Source organism: Phalacrocorax carbo, chromosome 15 (genome assembly GCF_963921805.1).
Source record: "Phalacrocorax carbo chromosome 15, bPhaCar2.1, whole genome shotgun sequence".
Classification (NCBI taxonomy): domain Eukaryota; kingdom Metazoa; phylum Chordata; class Aves; order Suliformes; family Phalacrocoracidae; genus Phalacrocorax; species Phalacrocorax carbo.
In genome coordinates, this window is record NC_087527.1 from 15,646,686 (window position 1) to 15,658,921 (window position 12,236).

General features: G+C 42.6%; 1 protein-coding gene across 13 annotated transcripts in view; it reads left to right on the forward strand.

Moving 5' to 3' along the window:
• ARVCF (ARVCF delta catenin family member) overlaps positions 1–12,236 on the forward strand; it is a 288,430-nt gene that overhangs the window by 103,217 nt on the left and 172,977 nt on the right. For 8 of the 13 annotated variants that reach the window (XM_064466541.1, XM_064466548.1, XM_064466551.1 and 5 more), the window contains 2 exons: positions 7,686–7,787; positions 9,669–9,845. The exons of 3 other annotated variants lie outside the window; for them this stretch is intronic. The gene's annotated coding sequence lies outside the window, so the exon portion shown is untranslated. The remainder of the gene's footprint in view (positions 1–7,685; positions 7,788–9,668; positions 9,846–12,236) is intronic. 2 more of the 13 variants (XM_064466552.1, XM_064466542.1) reach the window with 2 other exon arrangements.

The following is a 12,236-nucleotide window of genomic DNA, read 5'->3' on the forward strand; positions in this document are numbered from 1 at the left end:
AACTCCAAACTGAAGGTGTATATAGCCCATTGCAAGTCTCAAAGCTGTAGGAAGGATTCTGAGCAGAATTTACACTGTATTTACTGTCTGAATTGTTTGCCGCTTACCTCTGTTACTTATATAGTCTTAATGGAATGAGTTAGAAGTGTTTGTTATAGCTGGAACACATCGCTATTTATACAGTGCAAGATTTTTATTTTGATACAATAGAGGGAATTTGTTTTAAACATTTGAAGTGGCTACACAGTTCGAGCAAAATTATTATTTTCCCCACTCATTACAGTTATTGGGAGAATGGTTATTAAAAAGGGGTGTTTGAATAGCAAGTTGGTTCTTGGAGCAGATCTTCAGTGATCTGGAAGAAATATTTCTGCTTCCAAATACTGTAATCGGCACTAGCGATAGGTGCATTCCTGGAAAGAAGTATTATTGATGGGCGATACAAGCTACAAAAAGCATTAAGATTTAGTCAGAGATACAGAAGTAGGATAGCCTTGGAAGGGTTGGGGTCAGGGTCTAACCGTGGCTGTCTGGAAGAAAATGATCTGTCGAGGGACCCCCTAAACCTACTACTTTCCCCAGTTCCCATTGATTTTCAGATCAGGGTCAACCTCGGCACAGAAGACGTAGTTCAAATGTGGTAGTTGTCCAGTTGAAATGGAGGCTTATGATAAGGTCAATTCAGAACAGGTTTTATAGGCAGGAAAGGAGGGCTAGGGAAACGGGGGAATCCCTGGGGGTTCCGCGTGGGTGTTGGCCGGTCGCGCGGCTGTGGTGGCCTCCGCCACCCTCTCGGCTGTGCACAGCAGAAGGGAGACACCGCATCCCGGGGCTGTGCTGGCTGCCGTAGGGTTGCTGACGGATAGCAAGCTGTTTGACCGTGTCTTCAGAGCCACTAATGGAAGAAACTTGCACAAAAACTTCCCTAACTGATACGAGAAACAGTCAAATTATTCTAGCTGAAGTTCTCCTAAAAGAGAAATTCAGCCCGAAGGAAAGATCTACCAGGGAAAGCTTCAGCCCAAATGTTTAAATTTTGATAGAGCTACAAGCCAATGAATAAAAAGCTCTTGTAATAACGGCATGAGTCTTAGTTGTGAAAATTGCTATTTGCAGTGGTGTAATAAAAATAATTTTTGATAAATGTATGAATGTATCACTTCACAGACTAAGCACAGCACTGCATTTCTGCTTCATGCAAGCGAAGATCTAAATGGCTGAAGAACACTTGAGTCGGGGCTGATCAAGGGGGTTATTGTGGCGTCTTGATTTACCCAACGATATGCACGAGGCGTGTCCTGAACATTACTCTCTGAAGGCTATTTGGACGGTCAGTGTAACCCCAAAGAAGCCAATATGCGTGGCTAAGAGAAAAGAGAATGCTTCTGGGCAATAAAGATTTCTGCTTGGAAGACGCAGCAATGTGTTGCAGCTGAAAACAGCGCCGTTACAGGGGCAGTTCCCGGGGCGCTGTTTCTGCCCCTCAAACAGGCAGCAGCGCTCTGGAGCCAGGGCGGGTTTGCCGTGTGTAACAAAGGCTGTTCGTTGAGAGACGTTACGTGCCAAAATCCATCATACGGAATGATGAGTCTCTCCGAGAATGTCATTAAATTGTATCTGGTGTTCCTGCCTTTATATGTTTATGCATGAACCGGATGATTATTCAAGACATCAGATGAGTTAAATACTTTTATTTTGCTCAGGTATTATTTATTAGTTCTCAAATGCATGTTTGCCTTGTAACACTAAAAAGCCGCGGTGTTAATCAGCACAAGCTTGGATTGCATCCTAAACTTACAAGGGTAAAAGGAACTTGGATTGCATTTTAAATTTACAGGTGCTGAAACAGGGAAGGGTCTATCGCGGCCACCCCTGAACCTGCACATGCCATTGCAGAAAGCAGATCTACAGTTTTGGTCTAATGGAGTAGGCTTACTTAGTGCCTCAGGCTTCTAAATTTAGCCTGGTGAAAAAAATACTTGATTTAGAATGAGACAGATGTTACTGGAGAGAATTAGAGCTAGCGGGCCTCATTCTGTTTCGTCTCTTTTTGTATTGCTTTAATCTGCTCGTCATTGATGCTGTTCCTGGTTTAAAGGACTGTAAGGTCAAAATCTGGTTGTTCTTGGTGAGAGAGGTTGCAATATGGGAGAGTAATGCGGTAGGATTGGTTGGTAAGCAGCTAATAAAATTCATTTGGTTTAGTTGCTTCAAGAATTTAACATGAATATTGACATTTTCCTGTTTATACCACAGTTTTCAGTTCCCTGATGGAGCAGTAGAGCAGCCACACAACCCGCTAATGTGCCTGTGAGAGTTAAAAACAGGAAAGGGGTTTTTCTTCTGCTTTTTCACCTGAAAGCAGTAAGAAAACCACAGGGAAGGTGCTTGCTCTGAGCACTTCAGAACGGTGATTTTTTTTTTTTCTTTTTTTTTCCTAGCAATGCCGATTTGTTTATTGGTGTAAAATGCTCTGGGAGATATTGAGTATTTAATTCAGATGGGTTAAAAGATCTATTGCCTTTTGATGCATTTATTTGCATTGATCTTAAAAGTCATAATTGGAAATACCCTCATAAACCCCAAGATGGGAGCCCTGGAACTAAAAAACATTTGTTATTATCCAGGAATGTAGCTACGCAGCTTTATTAGCCTTTCTTCTACTGTAATCTACGGATCTCATTTAGCTGCATGCAGCCCTGTTCTTCGGAAGCACAAAAGGAAGGAAATCTCTCAATAGCCTGAAATCAAATTATCTCTTTGTGTTAATCCACATGTAAAACACCCGAGCCCACTTCTTTAAAGGAAAATAGTTTTACTGATAAGCAAAGCTAGACTGTGTGCTTTGGATACAAGAATTAAGTGGTTGGTTTTTTTTTTTTGTCTGCAGAGTACTATTTATAGCATCGATTAACTCCTCACGGTTGGGATAAGTCACTTGACACATCTGTTGCTGAGCTTGAACACTCGCTGCTCTGTGGGGCCACAGTTGGATTTTTTTCCCCTCTCCTCTCAAACCGTGTAGCGAAGTGACCGCTTGCTGACTGGCGGCTGCCGGCCGCCGCGCTTGGAGCCGACGAAGCAGGCTGTTGGGCTGCCCGGCTGCGGAGCTGGCCTGATCTTTGCTGCTTGCCATTTCGTTATTTATTTTGTCTGCTAGAAGATAGCACAATAATATATTTTATGAAAGGATGATTATGACCATCTGCGGGGTTTTCCAGCCTTGCTGTAATATTTCAGTTATTCCATTTTGCCAATGAGAAACTGGTCTCTGGCCCTGGAAATTGCTGCCTACCCGCTGACTCTCGTTCCTTCGCATTTTGTGAAATGGAGCTTTAATGCTTGTAAATGTACGGCTCTTCTCAGCCGTACGTCCCCACATACAGACCGTTTCAGACTGCGTTCCTGTCAGTAGCTTCTCTCGTAAAATTGAAGCCCTTTTACCAAGACTCAAATCTAGAAGGCAAGAAAAATGAGGGTACTTGGGTACTGTTTAGTGAAATCTTCTAAGTGTTATGTGGAAGTAATTGCATAAGGTTATAACAGTTTGTTCTTGCGATTGGCTTATGTATGGCCAAATTGGATTGTATATTAATGAAGCCAAGCTTTAAAATACTAGGAGAAGAACTAGGGAGTGAAGTTATGAACTATGCTGCTTTTTGATCTTTACCTTTTTCTCTTTCTCATTGAGATAGCTGTTTCCCAAGAATAGACGTTGATTTTTGGTGGCTCTGCTTGCAAGGAAGCCTCTACAGTGAGGAGGTATTTCTGTTGAAAATGAGGCGAGACCCAGTCCATCGGTACAGCCCTAGGCAGGCAACAATGTGTTGATCATTAATTTAATGCCCGATACTACCTAGCATTCACCTAAGCTGCACTGCTTGGGTTTTTTTCTAGCTGCTTGGAAGACATTATTCTGGTAAAGTGGTTATAGTGGAATTCTCTACCTGATAGAAGTTTGCACAGATCGTCTGTTTCTGCTCGCAGCGGAAGCCCAGTGGCTGGAGCCTCTATTGATGTTGGTGAGAACCAGATTGGGGTCAGAGGAAGTGGTGAAGCTTGGTACATACAGCTTCTGCTAAAAGCAGCTATGAAAAACCTGAATATACATGAATCAGAAAGGGACCACAAAGTGCAATCCATTTTTAAGTAGAACTCCTTATTGATTTCAGTGGGGGAGACCTTTGAAAAATCAATGATGTGCAGCAGCTTTAGGATGCAACGACATGTGTTCTAGGGTGTTAAAGTGATTGGCCTGTGAACTAATCCAGCTGGTGGCAGTCGTGTTTGGAAAGTTCCAAGGCAGAAGAAAAGGTGTTGGAGGTTTGAGAAGCAGCAAATTTACTGCTCATATTTGAAAAGAGATAGCAAAGTATGATCTTTATTCTAGCATTGACTTCCAAGTTGCATTTTATTTCTATGGAAGCACAAAAAAATATAAAGAAAACTATAAAAGTTTCTTGGGATCTGTAAACATAGGCCTGTTCATTATAACGGACCGTGTTACGCAAATGGAGTTGCTGAAATCTTCAAAATACTCTCAAAATTTTCAAAATACTCAAAATTTTTCCATGAGATTTGGGCACACCGTTCAGCTCCGCTGGCTGCTTCAGACTTGGCTTCTTGGTATGGGGGGGAGAGGAGTGCTGTCCCCAAAAGCTACCCAGCTAACGTAGGTAAATAGAAATTACGTTGTGCAAAACAGTGATTCTCCTTATATAAGAATGAACTATTAATGATGCTAATATTTTCATGGCTGAGTTGACAGAATTAATGCTTTGAGGTAGAACAAGGGCAAGGGATTTTGACTGTCACATTCAGATTCAGGAGATGTGTACTAAAGGCAGAATTCAGCCATCTCTACGTTGTTCAGTCTTTTGATATTTACAGGAGTTTTAAAAAAAACTATTCCGCCTCGGCACTCGTCTGAAAACATACGGGGAGTGTTTGTTTACACAGAGAATTTACAGCGCACCGTGTGAATTTATAGACTATCGCATACCCCATTAAGCCTTAGCGTGGACGCTTGGTAGGTGTCAGGTAACGCGGTGCCACTTTGCTCTGCTGTTTTATGATTAATTAACGCAAACACTGGTCTTCGAAGGCAGCGTGGTGTAACGAGGGCTCTGTGGCAGAAGACTTCAGCTTACTCAGTGTAGACAAGTTCTGAGGGCCTGGAGAGCAAGAGCGCTGCTTCAGAAAGGTGCTGTTACGCTATTCTGGTCTATAAATGACAAGTTTCAAGGAGAAATGGAAATTTTTTACATTGTATAAAACTAATTATGGGCTAAACTAAAGATTTACTTTAAAAATTGCCCTTTTAAAAATATTTCAATTTGAAGTTTAATGCATTAATGCATTATTTACGCTATTATATGCATGGAGTTGTTATAAAGGTGTTCTGTAACGCTCTAACTTATTTTCCTTTCCGTTTGGGAGTACAGTATAGCAATTGAAATGTACCTTAGTAGGGAAATAGAGCTACAGTATAATTAAAGTGATGTAGGCACACTGTATCACCGAGCCTGAAAATTTTGGCAGGAAAACCACGAAAAATTCCTAGCAGCGAAGTGCGGAAGTGAGGAGTCGTTACCGAAGGGAAGCTGTAGGAAGACGACCGGTGCCATTTAAACATGCACTGATTAATCCACGGGGGAGATTGTATTAGATATAAGAAAATTGTATGCTCTTTTTTACTGAGACCCGTATTTTTGTGAGTTAATACAATATGATTTCAGTGCTTTTAATTAAGAGGTTAATTAGAGTATTAATTTTTAGTGGCCTGGGAACCACTTTGGCAAGGCCAGAGATGCTACGGTGCTGCTGACCAGAGCCACGCCACCAGTGAGCGAAGCGCTGGAACTGTCTCGCGCGTACAGCCATGGTTGTGTGGCTGGATTCTCTTGTTGCTGTTGCCAAACCCAGATCCTAGTGTGATAGTCTGTAAATTTGTTTATTTCTACAAAATTATTCCTGCTGCGTGATTGGATGAAATTTCCTACTGATGTAAAACCTCCAATATTACACATGGACATTTGTTCTGCGATGATAGAGCTGGTGAGCTGCGGTGTTCGTTGCTTTGTCCTTAAGAGCCAAAGCTGCTCCTCAAGGAGTTTTCCCGTTAGCATTTCCTCTGCCCTTGTTCCTTGCCTAGTTTAAGCCTTGTTTCACAGACTGCTTCTGTCCAAAGGAACAAAAAAAAAACCCTAACCAGCTTTTTTTTTTTTCCTTTTGACACCGACACAGTATGTTTGTCTGTGCCGATGAGAGAACTATATTGAAATAGCTTTCTTTGTGAATTCCTCATTGCTATTCATTGGTGGAGATCGACACGTAAGGGTCAGATTAGAACTCAGTCAACCAGAGCAGCAACGAGAGGAGCCAGGCTCAAGATAGATTGTGCCATAAGGTCTGAGAAGCAGTTTATTTGGAATTTGTACATGTAATATATATATTTTTTTATTTTACTTTCCAAAGTGTTGCTCTTTCATCTGTAGAAACCAAATTATGCTTAATTTATTCTCTCTGGTCATTTACTCGAGAGCTCATCTTTGTCCCACTCTGCCTCCTGACTTTCATCTCTGGGCATATCTTTGCACAGTTTTGTTATATCTAGTAAGTTCTGAGCATAGAATCTACTTTTGTTAGTTTAAGAAAAACTAGTTTTTTGGCATGATGGTTCCATGCCCTTTGAGATTGGATCCACGCAAAGAAAGGATCGTATTTCTGGTAATTTGGCTGAAACACAAGACATTGTGTTTATGCTGGCTCCAGGCAGGCAGACAGTACCCGGTCAAGCATAAAACTGCTGGGGCAAAATTGCTCTCTGAAAATGTTCTAAAACATTTGAACCAGCAAAGTGAGTTTGTACTGGCTCTGCGTTTCATGCCATGTGGTTGCAGCATTTCTGATGTGGTAGTAGCTCAAAACTGGCCATGCTGCTTCACAGAACCGTGCCTTCGCAAATGGATGCTGTTCTGTACATTCTCCAGCAAAAACAGGAACTAAATTTGCAGTCGCTGACCCAGAGGAGTTTTGGTGCTCAATGTTTGAAGACAAAACAGATCAGAAATTTACAGAGCTACACTATTTTGGGACCTGATATCCCAAACCCTACTTTCGCTTGGGTTTCATATAGGATTAGGTTACAGACAAGTAGAACAAACAAAGAGGCTGTAAGCTATTGTGCAGCGTGCATCTTTTAGAAATGAATGTACCCTCTCTAACAGGTATCTGTGGAACGACCTTGAGCAATCTGGGGGCTCGTACATCAAAAATGGGGTCTAAAGTTCTGTGCCTAAAGAATTAGTCTCATTTCTGAGAGCGTCACATTAGGTTTCTGTGTTTTAAAATCTTTGGCTACAACATCTGGTTGTGTAACATTCAAAATCCCCATTCCAGTCCAGAGTTTTCCCTGACGTAGGACATTAACAGTAAGTCTGACAAGAACATACAAGTATTGAAACTGATGACAAATCAGATTAACCAGGTTGGGTTTGTTTTTTTTTTTCCTTTGGAGTCTCAGGGTTGGCTTCTCTGAATATTGTTTTTTTTTCCTCCAAGTTAGGAGGAAAACAGTATAATGAATAATTTATACAACATAGGAGAACCTGGGAGATGACAGTGTGCAGAAGAGGCTGTAATACCTTATTAACTAACTCTGTCTTCTCTCTCCTCTCTCGTAGCTGGTTCTGCTTGAGGCTGCCCTCCTGCTTTCTCTATACTTACCTAGTCTTAGTGGGTGATGTCCCAGCGGCTCTAACGGCCAGACCCCAGTAATTCACTCGGTGTGTATCGCTTGGTTTTCTCTGCATGCTTTCTGCTGTTGCATGGGGGATAACAGTCATTTTATGCTACTCATCTCTTGTGGCACTTCGGGATGAAAATATAATTAGCATGCATTACTCTTCAGTTCCACAGATCATTTAGGCTCCATTTTTGCTTTTATTCTGATGGTTTTCTTCCCTGTAGAAGCACATAGCTACTGTTTCCATGCATGCCTACAGGCCTTCATGTTCGCTCCAACTGCCACTGATTTGCTGTATGTACGAGCTTCTTGTTGCTCACCATAGTACCATCTCTTGTCAGCAGGACCTAGTGCACTTGAGTCGGGCTGGGAGAGAGCAGGAGTGGGACAGCTATGCTCGGTATTCAGGCTATCGGGCCCGAGAAATCTCCTGTGTGCCCCAAGAGCCGCTCCCCCTCCCGCTGAGAGATGCCTCTGCGATGTTCTGTAGCTGACTGGTGGACACTGCTCTCCTCAAAGGCAGCTCACCCAAGTACCCGATTGCCTCAGGCAGGCAGAATACTTCGAAAGCTGCAGGGGATTTCAGGTTCTCCAGGACTGTTAGGATTTAGATGCCCAAATCTCATAGAACTTGACTCCGCCCCGTAATCTCAAGGGCTCTTTAAAAACTCTTGATGATCAGCTACATCCTATATTAGCGAAATTAGTGTGCAGAGTTGACTCACTTTTTTTTGCCGAGTGCCAGGTGACCCTGGGCGTGTCAACGTTTCCAAGAGCTTTTGGACTCGGGCATTAGCTGGGGTATCGGTAGTGCATAGGACCCCCTTTCTGGGGGGTGATCATCACCCCTGCTGAGCACTTCAGCTGCAGGGACTTACAGGAGGCCATTTGATGCATTAGTTCGCCATAGGAACAATCAGAACAGATCCCTTACTTTGCTCTACCTCTAATGCAACACTAATATATTTAGAGTCACGTAGGCAGGAGACAGATTTGCCGCTGTCAGCGTAGCCTTTGACACTCTGTAGGCAAGTGTTTGCTGGGCTTAGAAGTGCAGCCTAAGGAATAATCTTTACCTGGCTGCTATAGGTGTAATATTTTCATTTATTTATACCCTTTTCAATGTGCACTTTAATTTATTTACAGATGGTAGCAAATTGCAAGTGGCAGCCTGAGTAACTAACTCATGAGTCAGAACTTCTATTTTTCTCCTCTAGTCTAGACTGCTGATAATGTAAATTGTTGAAACCCTGGGTGAATAATTGGGACTGCAATCAACAGCAAGCAAGCATTTATCTGCTAATAAAATATTTGAAATGCAGAAGTCTGTCTTTGTCCAACAGTTCTTAAAAGGCAGTTATTGGTCCTGCTGTTTCTGCCTTGCAATTAGGATTGTTATGGTCACTAATTGTAGATCTGAAAAATTATACAGTTTATTTTCTGCCTGTGTTTTTCTTTGCACAGGGAAAAGCAGCACAATATTTATGGTTGTAAGGAGGTTAACATTGTGTTTTCTGCATGGAGATCTCTGTAGCTCTCTAGAGATTTGCACCATTTATAGAACCCAAATTTTCTAGGTTCTCTCATGTGTGGCATCGAGGGCTTATAGCTCATTAAGGATTTTCTGAATGGGATCTTTGTCACATTCTCAGAATGTGACTTGAAAGTTTTATACCAGCTCAGTCATCAACTGTGGCTTTTATTATTAAAGCTGTTACTGCTTCGGAATCTGCATTAGAGGAGGTGCTTCTCGATTTTTCCATGCTGCTGGTAACGCTTTTTCTTAGAACAGAAACTTACATTATATATTCTAAAGGGAACCTGTGGTTTGGTTTTTTAAAAAAATTTAGTTACTGTATTTACATCTTGTCATCTTCTTCCTACATCCCTACCTGATTCACTTTTTGAAATTACTCCATAGAAGCATCCAGCCTCTTGGGCCCCCCAAAAGAGAACAGCTGTGTCGTATCACAGTCGCACGTGAGAAAGCTGTTTTAGCTGCAGACAACGAATCGCCTGAAAGATGGATCCCTGCAGGGAGTGACGGAGGAACTCGTGTTCCTGCTTGCAGCACTTCTAAGGAGCCTGTCTCCGTTCAGTAAGCCCTGACCCGTCCGGACTCTTTTCTTTCTTGGGCCTGAAGCATCCCCTCATCTGAGGTGTACTGGGATCTGTGTGTCAGTCAGGCTGCTCCTCTGCGCTAGCATAAGGGCACCGATAATGAGTAACCAGGTAGCTCTCCTTAAGAATATATAGTTAGAAATGCCCCGCCCCCACCCCAGCCCCCACGTGCGCTTTTCCCAAAATACGAGTAGTGCCCCAGTCTGTGAAGTCCCACTTCTTTCACACTCCATCGAAGGAGTCTGTGAGCGTGTCTACGCTTCTGGGAGGAAAGACAACAAACAGAGCTGCCTCCATCTGTGCAAAGCAGGGAAGCACAAAAGCAGAGACGTGCAAGTTGGCTGCACATGAGCCAGCTCAGGGCCGGAAAGTCTGGCTGAGTTTACTGTAGCTGCGCCAGGGCTAAATCACGCTGCGATGTAGCAGGTGAGTCACGCAGTCCTGTCCTGTGCCGTACAGACTTCCCGTGAGTCGCGCTATCCTTTTGGATGGTTGTGATTCTCCTTTGCGGAAACCAATGTACTCTCTGAAGGTTTTATAGACTTTTAATAATCTAGCAAAGCAAGCTTCAGCGTGGGAGGTCTCTGAAGGTGACAGCTTGGTCTATATTTGACTAGTCTGTGACATCTGGAAAACCCTTTGGTGGTTTTTGGTTTTCTTTCCGAATCTCGATAGAAGTTAAATCAATGCATAAATGAGAAAAGTCACTTCTGCTTACTGGTGTGAAAATATGAAAGGCTCAAGTCATAGTTATATGTAAACACTATGAGAATAATACACGGTACTCCTTACGCTCTTTCCAATGTGATTCCGTATCGCCCTGATTCCTTTCAGCAGCAGCTCCCTAGGAGTTAGCAGTGAACCCCAGAGTTACTGGCAGGTCATCTCCCATGAAATCAAGGGGTATGTCATTGGTTTGGGGTCTGTTACTTCCATCCCAGTGTCTTTTTGGGCCTGTTGGGTGACTTCAACCACATATGACAAAAGAGGGGAGACCTCGGGCCTACTTACGCGCTTCCAGCAAGCTGTGGGAAGACATGCAGCTTAACATCTACTAATCCCTTTTTGGGGAACATAACAATACATGACCACGTAATCATTAGCTACCGAAGAGTCAGCACAGGAGAGAGCCCTGATAAATGTACCAGTCATGGGAGACACATCAGTCGAGAGTGGAGCATCGTCTGAAGGCACGGAGCGGTGAAATGCAAAGCTTCGGGAAACCAGGGTCTGGTACTATCGGTGCTCATGGGAATCCTTGTTGATAGGTGGAAAACAAAGCATCTGTGGCAGCAGGAGGGATCACTCTGGATTCGCACATCAAGGGACAGTTTCTAGGGACTTAACTCTCAGCATAGAATATGAGCTGTTCTTGAAGTACAGGGGCTGGAGAAAATTCTGCCTCCACCCTGCTCCCAGAGGTGCTCTAAGCAGGTTGGTAGTAAACTGTAGTGGACTGGTTACTTGTTTAGCTTCAGTAAAAGGGTTCTGTTGAAGCCACCATTTAAGTTTATATTGTGTTGCTGATTTTATACTCTTATGACAACATTTAATATGAGGCTCACATTATAGATCTGTGGAACCCGTGGCGAGTTTTGCTGCATGCCCCATACAGACAGAGATAGGGTTTTAAATGGAATACTTCATCACTCTGCTAGAGAAGACGTAGGACAGAAGATATATTCTGTCTAGCTGGGGTTTTTCTTTTTCCTGCGCTGAGGGACAAGCAGTCCTGTGTGTTTTCCATGGAATATGTTTGATTTTGGCTTTTTCATTTGCATTATTAGCGAACAGCTGCATGAAGGGCTGTTTCATCGGCTACCATGCTGAAATCATCAAGCACATTTCAACTGCAATTGCGCTGTCTGCATTTGAAAATATTTTCCATATTACAGTGTACTCCTATAATTTAAAAATGAAAACTGTTTTCAGCAACTGCTAAATTGGGGGGTGGGGGGAGGTGTTCCATTCACTTGGAAAAAGTGGACACAACTGTTTCCTTGTACCATGAAGTTTCTGTCTTTAAAAATATTAAACTTCTCATGCTGTTAAAGACAAAAATTCCAGGTGTCTATAGTGAAAAAGATTGTGTTCCTTATTCCCTCCAAAGCCGTATCTTTTTTTTATATATTTCTTTTAAGTACATTATTATTTGCACAGTGAAATTAGCTTTGCAAGAGGGATGAAAACCCTTGTCAGAGCAATTTTAGCAAAAAGATCAAAAGAATTAAATACAAATTCTCTCCAAGGTGAGCATGTGGGTTTTTTTCTTTTTTGAGCAGGGAAGCCTTGGATTAATTACTTTTAGTTTAAAATCAAATCAGTGGATGGAAAGGAAGTCTTTTCAAAGAGCACTGCAGTTTGCTTC